This window comes from Mesoplodon mirus (genome assembly GCF_964341445.2).
Source record: "Mesoplodon mirus genome assembly, chromosome: 2".
NCBI classification, from domain to species: domain Eukaryota; kingdom Metazoa; phylum Chordata; class Mammalia; order Artiodactyla; family Ziphiidae; genus Mesoplodon; species Mesoplodon mirus.
Genome location: NC_138977.1, coordinates 169,925,719 through 169,934,767, shown reverse-complemented (window position 1 = coordinate 169,934,767; position 9,049 = coordinate 169,925,719).

Below are 9,049 nucleotides of genomic sequence, written 5' to 3'. Positions count from 1 at the left end.
ATTCGTCCTCAAAATATGGGCCTTGGGGAGGTAAATTAACTGAAAGCCTGTTAAAATAGGTGGTGGGTGGAAGTGAAAATAAATAAATAAACCAATGGATAATCTAAGTGGGTTGAAACCCTTCTCCAAGGCAGGGGAGAGACCTGCATCTATCACACAGTGACATTATAAATCTGTATGCTTTGCAAGGCAATGACATGAAAAATTAGACTGAACAAGCCACAGATGCACAATTTGTCAGCCTCAAAGGAAAGGTTAATGCAAGTTAAATATTGACATGTCAGCAATAAGGATTACGCCAATTATAAATTTACACCAACACCGCCTGCACTTTAATGACTGTGTGACACTGACAGGTCAACATAGGAGGGAAGAATGACAACTGAAGAGAACATCATAGAAATTAGCACACTTGGACTTTTTTAACACCTCAGCTTTTTTTCCCCCTCTATTTTACCCTTTAAGAGATTTATTTTGAGAAATTTGCTCACATGATTATGGAGGCTGAAAAGTAACAAGATCTACAGAGTAAGTCTGCAAGCTGGAGACCCAGGAGAGCTGATGGTGCAGATTCAGCCTGAGTCCAAAGGGCTGCAACCAGGAGAGTGGATGGTATAGTTCTTGTCCAAAAGCAGACAGTCTAGAGACCCAGGAAAGGCTGATGTTTCAGTTAGGGTTCAAATGCAGGATGTACCAAGTAGGAAGAATTTTATTTTAATTGGGGGAAGGGTCAGGCATTTTGTCTTATTCAGGCTCTCAACTGACTGGATGAGGTCCAGTCACATTGGAGAGGGCAACCTATTTTACTACCTATTTAAATGTTAGTCTCATCCAAAATCAGAGATACTTAGAAAAATGTTTGACTAAATATCTGAGCACCTGGCGGCCCAGTAAAATTGATATATAAAATTAATCATCATACCTCATCTGAACTGAACACTTTCTATGTACTGGGCACTGTGGTAAATGCTTTTCATTTAAGCTCCTATAAAGGATAACACAATCCTATGAAACTACTTGCATTTGCATTGGTTCCATTTGCTAGATGAGAGGTTAAGTAACTTGCCCAAAGTCACAAAGCTTGTAAGTGAAGGGGCCTGGATTGGGAATCTGAATTGTAATCTGAACTCATGGTACTAACCACTGTTCTCTATTGATGTTAAAAAAGTTCTCACTAATTTGTATTCAAACAACTTAGTGAGAAACTTCTTCATAATTTTAGAAGAGATGAAATCTTCATTTCATCACCTTATGTTTTCTGCTTCTGTACATTCTTCCTATGGGCCACTACAGGCACTATGTAAAATAGATCTATTGAAATGTAACCAGAGTTCATCATTGTGGTTACCCGAGAGGAGGAGGAAAATACCAAAGACCCAGCAAATGAAAATAAATTATCTCTCTTAAAATTGAGTTATGGGGCTTCCGTGGTGGTGCAGTGGTTGAGAGTCCGTCTGCCGATGCAGAGGACACATGTTCGTGCCCCGGTCCGGGAAGATCCCACATGCTGCGGAGCGGCTGGGCCCGTGAGCCATGGCCGCTGAGCCTACACATCCGGAGCCTGTGCTCCGCAACGGGAGAGGCCACAACAGTGAGAGGCCCGAGTACCGCAAAAAAAAAAAAAAAAAAAAAAAAAAAAAAAAAAAAAAAACTATTAGAGTCCCCAAGTTACAGATAAGAAAACTGAGACCCAAAGCAGTTGGTAAGTTTGAGGAAACAAAGGTAGTAAATATTGAATCTAAGCTTTCTATCCCAAAGTGTCTGAAACCATCTATTTATATTATAGAGTCAGGGTAAATAATGCAAATTTCCATATGTTTTCTCAGTCTCTTGGAGCCTGAAATCTAGATCTATTGTAGAACACGTCAAGCCTAGCTGGAAATACTTAGGCATAGCTGATACCTATGATTTGATTTTTCCTCTTACTTTATTGATTTGCCAATATTTAATAATAAATAAACTATATGTTTAAAAATATGGGGATTTTAAAAATGCATAAACAAACCCATTTGCAAAGCATCATTTGAAGATTGGTTCTATGGGTCTACAATGCTCCCTTTTGTATTTTGAATTGCAAGAGCATTACCACCATTTCTACAGGTCAATGTGAAATTCCTCCACCTGACCTAAATACAGAAAAGAATAAATTGCATTTTCAGTATCATTGAAATAATTAATTTTCAATGTCACAATCAATCATCATAAACTCAGTACCTTTCTCTTGGGAGAAGAATTATTCTAATTTCTGATGTATCACTTTTGTCATTTTGAAAAGAATGTGCCCACTGATACAGAGAGTTATGAAACAATCTGCATGTTAGAGGTCCACTGTACTCTTTTGACTCTCTGCTTGAATTTTTGATCCACAAAATAATAGCAATGATGATAATACTATTAATAGGCATAATTATTATTTTTGTAGTACTTTGTTGTTTGTAAAATGTCTTTATATTCAGTGTCTTGTTTAGTTCTGACAATAGTCCTCCGAGTTGGGGAAATGATGATAATCATTTCTATGTTATATATATAGATGGTCAGGGAGGTTTAGAACATTTTCCAAGGTGATGCAATTGTAGGTAGAAGAGCTGAGAATCAAACCCGGAGTTCTTAAGGAAGGAAAAAACAGATAACTTGTGTACATATTTTTAGAAATTATATAAAAAAAAAAACATGTCCTTTCTCCTCACTAGTCTGTTAACAGAGCTGACCAAAATATAATAGCTAATTTGACTGATTCTGATTTCAGTGCTCATAGCTTCTGGGCACATCTACCCATGTTCAAGTACTCCTGCCCTTTGATGCAAAGGCTATCTGTATTCTCTTCTATTTCTGCTATAGTAGAAAACTATAGCGGGGATTTCTCATTTAATTTTCAATGAGGTACTGACCTCCTTCTCCATCCCAATCCCCATTTCACTTAATATCAGTTGCTTCTTCTCACAGATTCAGGTTGTTATTTACACATTTCTTTAAGCTCCCCTTTGCCCTTTGGTTCTATTCTGAACCTGTATGTTAGCCAACACTCATCTCCTTGATGTCCTAGTTGAAGTTTGGATAAAACATTTCCCTGATCTGAGAAAGATTGTAATGGGGGTAGGGCAGCAAGGAAGAATGAGAAAGAAAGATAATTTAGAAGGGGTATAAATGGACACATGGTATAAATTTGTTTACTTGAAGAGGAAGGGTCAAAAAAAAATACTTAGAGAGTCTGACATAACAGAGGAAAACAAAAGGGCCCAGGATGTGAAGGAAAATTGGATCGGAAGCCTCTGGTAAGTTGCAAGTGTTTTGAGTTGTTGGGTCCATAGATCCAAGTTGACTTGAGGAGAGAAAGAGATTGAAAATTTGTGAAGGAATATGAAATACATGCATTAGTAATAACTATGCTCAGCAGTGTTCCCCTGGGTCAGCTTGTGAACTCAGCACTTCCATTCCTCCTTGAGCAGCTTGCAAATCAGAAAATGTTTGGGTGAAGTCAGCAGGTTAGGGCTCTTTTGGACAGAAGTCACCTTGTTCAAACTGACAGTAGAATCAGATACAATTATTTTACTAATTTAACAAAAAATGTAAATAAGATGTTTGCTCAAGTTGTGGCTGAATCCAGTGCTCAAAAACTATTGTGAGGAATCTGTTGGTCTCCATATTTTGGGCCTGATTTTCTCTGTGTTGTCTTCTTTCTCAGGAAGGAAATTCCATCTTAGTGAGCACTCCTGGTTTATTTTCCATTCTATCTAACAATTCCAGTATAAAAAGAGATTCTCCTTCCTTGCAATTCTGGCAAAAAGCCATAGGATCAAGGTTCATTGACTTGGAGTATGTCACAGTCCATTAATGAACGAATCACTGATTGGGATTGGCCTGGGTCTAGAACATGTGCTAACACCTGGAGCCAGGGTGTAAAGCCAAGCCATGGAATTAAAGTGGGGAGAAATAATTCTCCAAAGTACACTTCAGTACTATTATTAGAAGAAGTGGGAATGGATGTTGAACAGGCACAAACCAATGCATATGCTCCACAGATAACTAGATATAATAGTTATTGAGTGCTTACTATGTACTAGTTATTTGTAATTGCTTTACATAAAATAATTCAGCTAATCTTTATAACAACCTTATGTGAAAGAACTATTATTATTTTTTATGAGGCACAGAGCAGCTAAGTAACTTTCTCCCAAGTCACAAATGGAATACTGCCTTGCTCACATATTCTGAGCATCTGAGCATGATTGTGGCCTAGCAAGATGAGACCAGAAAGACTTACCAGGTGAGAATGCAAACCTATTATTCAGGGACACACCAGGCTGACTGTTGAGCAGCCAGAGGGCAGCTCAGGAATGAAAAGCGAGAATAACACTGTAGGTAAGAAAAGCAGATATCTGAAAGCTGGCTAGCATAAAGAGAGAGAGACCTCAGGTAAAACACCTTTTTTAGATAGGGTACAAATGAGAATGAACAAAAAGTCTCCTCCTCTCCCCAGAAGGTCGTCATATTTAGGCTGGAACAACGAAGATAGTCACTGAGTCCACACCCTTTATCATTGCTCACCCTCATCACATAGCACTCCCCTCATTCCTTATGCAATGGAACTTCTTTCTGTTCCTCCACTCAAAGTCCGTCCTTGCTTCCTGGCTTTCATATAGACTGTGTGTGCCCTGAGCTTCTTTCCCATATATGATTCCCTAGCAAGCTTCTACCCATTCTTCAGATCTCAGCCGCAAAGTCTCTTGGGGACCCTAAATTAAGTCCCTTTTCTCTAAGCTCCCAAGCCTCTGGTATTTCCCCATCAAAGCACTAATCACATGTTACTGTAAAACCTTGGTTAATGTTTGCCCTTGCTGATATACAAAAACTCCTCTGAGAAGTGTTTTCCAGCATCTAGCTGCAAGACCATAGGTTTTATTTCTAGAATTTTATATTAAATTCCCTTTCCCTTCTATTTACAATTAAATTATTTTTATTTGTGGCTAAACAAGTAACAGATAATCCCTCTGCCCCCTGCACATGCCCATACACACACACACACACACACACACACAAACACACACACACACATCTCACCCTAAACAGTGTTTTTCAGTTAAAAAGAAACAGTAGTTTAGGCTTAAGGTAAGTGGAGCCTTTTTACTCCTTCCTGTTGATTTTTCCCTTATTTGGAGGGTGTGACTTTATGACAGCAGTCCTAGCAAAGGTCCTCCACAACTGCATAAAGCAGAATGGGCTAATTAACTAATACTCAGACTGAGTAAATGCTTATGGGAAGAACTGAGTAGTGGCAAAAATAAACAAAAGGAAACAGTAATATTTTTAAAAGCTTTCCAGCTCTAAAGATCTTAATCTGGTCCTGCCGACCAAAAACAGACAAAACAGGGCAAGGCAGATGGAAAGAAACTGCCAACTTGTATGATTCAGAATGCTGTTCTGTTCTTGAATATTATTCACATTTTTTTTTCCTGATCAACTTCTTGACTGAGAGAGCTTTACCATGGAGCACAGCAATTTCATAGAAAACCATTTATAATTTCGATTTATAGCTAGGCAAGGACCCAGAATCCCCAAATACAGAGCTGCTATAACATTTGGAGAATGTGGTGTGGCTTGAGGAACAGATAGTGAAAGCCCACCAGGAACATCTCTCCAATCAAAAGAATGGTTAGGTTATTTAGCTTGCTGCAGAGAGAAATGGTTTACCCAAGGGGAACCAAGGTGGGAAGAGTGAATCAGGAGTAGCTTACTATAGGATTTGTGTTTGTGTTAGAGAATTCTAAGCAGGAACCAGTTTGGGTTCCGATGTTATCAAAAAGTGAGGGCAGGGACTTCCCCAGTGGTCCAGTGGTTAAGAGTCCGCCTTCCAATGCAGGGGGCATGGGTTCAGTCCCTGGTCAAGGAACTAAGATCCCACACACTGTGCAGTGCGGCCAAAAATTAAAAACATAAATAAATAAATAAATAAAATATAGTAAATAGCAACTAAAAAACAAAATTTAAAATGTGAGGGCAACTAGATATTATAATAAATTTAAATTTGTAAGCAAGTAGAATAGAGTTAGAATTGCCATAGTAAAGACGCAGCAATCACTCAAAGAAAGGTGGTGTATATCAAGAGATGAGGATGTTTAGTCATTTCTTTGGTCATGAGGAGTCTTGTCTACATCTATCCAAACATAGGCAGAGTGGCCTAAGTGTTGTCCTTGTTTGAGCATTATTTATATTCTACTGGGAACACTGCACTCTGATTGTTAACAGGGTTGTTTTCCACTTTCTCACTGGTTTAAATTAGAAGACAAAAGGGAAGTTCTTTCTTTCTTGTTCTCTCTATTTTCTCTGACCTCAGGGTACAATCTTCCTATGGTAATGTGATAAGAACATACTCACCAGTACCAGAGGGAAAGGGGTAAGGTGGAGCAAACCCAAGTGAAGCATTACCCTTGACAGACCACTAAGCCCTGAGCATGCCTCAGGAGAAAGCAGAAGGAAGATGTGGTTCTTCCTTTCTTACAGAAGTGAATCTAGGTCTCTCACTGATCTATGACCACAAAGGTGAAGAGTGGAGGAAATCTCACTGCTCTACTACCTTTAAGACACAGGAACTCAACCCACTTATTCAGTATGTTCCCACAAATGTCTCTGGTTTAGATCAACCAGTCTGGCAATATTGTCTCCCTTAAGAGGACTTGGTAAGAAAGTAGATACAGATTCAGTCCAGAAACAGAGAAAAGCATCTTTCAATACTACTTTAAGACAGAAGAGTATCATGTATAAAGACATGGGTTTTGGAGCAAGAAAATGTAGAATCGTTAGCTAATCCCATCATTACCTTTCACTTCATGTTAAACAAGTCAATAAGACTCAGTTCTGAAAACCTTATTCTGAAAGTCTGTTCAATGAAGTTGTTGTAAAGATTAAATTAAGTAATATATAAGGGGTTTTGTATAGTCCTTGACACACATTGTACATGAAGTTAAAGGTAGCTGAGTTATGGAAGAGACCACTAGGTTGACATACTCCAGAAAAAACAATGCTGGGATAAAAGGAGAAATTTCTTGATAGTGATGACCTATTTTGCCAAAAGGTTTCTTTATTCTGCCTGAGATTCTAGTCAGCTCCTCAGGTGATGACTTAATATGCAAAAATTAAAGAAGTACAGATAGTACTATCTGCCTATCTGAATTGTAGTAAGATTGAGGTAATTAATTCATGTATCCCTCCATTCTTTCATTTACCATGTATATTTTGAATGCCTTCTATCTCTCAAACAATGTGAGGAAAACTGGGAATTAAAAATGAAAAGATGGTCCTTGTCCTTATGAAACTCTCAGCTATTTTTGAAATTGATATTTCATATTGATAATATAAATCCTAAATTTCTCTTATTAATTTAAATTGCCTAAATTGCAGATGTAAGAAGTGTCAGATGTTGTCCATAGCACAGTCAGGAGGTGTGGTGAAATGACAAAGTTGGCACTGGACAAGAACAGTGGACGAGGACTCTGAACTTCTGTCCTTCATTTTCAGAATAAGAAAAGTGGAAAAGATGGATGAGAAAGTGTTTTCTGGATAAAAGATCAGATGCTTTATTATCTATGTTGTGAACAGAGCTAAGAGAAATTTGGGGCTGGCAATTTTAAGAAGGGAAAGGTCCATTCTTGTTTCATTGAAGTGTATTTGGGTCTTGCTTAGCAATAGGTGGCTGCATTCATTGCCCTCTAAATATCGTGGGCAGCCTTGAAGTCTTAAGGAACACTGAATTATTGGAAATTCATTTTGCTATAATTCTAAAAATGAATCATCTTCAGGGGTCAGTGTTTCTGATTGTAATCAGAACACACTCTTGCCATTTGCTTTATCAAGGTTTTTACTTTTGTTTCTCTAATCAAAATATAACACCTTGACAGTCAAAGTAGAATAATGTTTTGAAAGGCAGTCTTTTTTACTTTTGGTAGCATCTGGTAGGGAACCAGTACAGCAGTTTGTACTTAGTAACAATGCCACAGACTCAGAGTTAGAGACACAACACCAATCCTCTCTCTATCATGAACTTATGGAATGGATTTGGTCATGTCACTTAACCCCTCTGCCTGACTTTCCTAAAAAAATAAAGAAGTTGGAATAACAATATTTCCTCATAAGGAAATTGTGAAAACTGATAGGTTTGCGTGTTCTTGATATGCAGGTTACTTTCATTAGTTAGAAAAAGATATTTAATTTAATAATAGGCCAAGTATTTTGGAACACTGTGTTATCAACAATTCTTCCAGTTAAAGAATATTTACAAGCTTTGGACTACACACTGTCGTTGGTAGATTGAAATCAATAGAGCATTTAAATGTTATTGATTTCATTTCAAATTTAAGGGTGACCTGTATATAAAATACACTGAAACTGAGCTGAAAATATATAATCTTATATTGTTTAATGACATTCAGAATGGGGTTGATTTAGAGATATTTTTTAGAGGAAAAATCATAAATCTTGTACTTTATCTCTTTCAAATGTTTAATAAATACATATTTATTAAATTATCAAAATAATATTAACAACAGCTACCACTTACTAAGCACCTAATTTCAGCAGAAGTTGTGCCCATATTTTCTTACTTTTCACCATAACCCTATAATATAGGTATGATATTTTTTAGTTAGCTTTCATAGATAATATCAGGTGCCTGGTATATTATGGATTTGGGCTTTGAAACCAAGTGTAGCAGATCTAAACGTTTCTGCAGTGTTCATGATAACATACTTATTCATAATTTATCTGAGGAGGTAGAAAAAGATCAGGCTTGCCTTGAAAGAACTTCAGCCTTCCAATTGATGAATCAAGTCCCCCATAGAAATGCATGTTCTTATTAGTCCTATTTCTTCGAATCTGAGAAGACCCCTACCATTAGCCTGTGACTAAGAAAACACAACAGAATTGGATTGAGTGGCTTCTGATACCAGCTTAGGAGAAGGCTTGCAGCGTCAAAAGGGCTTTATGGAATGGTTCTTCTGAGGGTTCCTCAGCCTGATCATTCTCTTTCTAGCTGGTCAGTCTGGCCCCTAATAGGTTC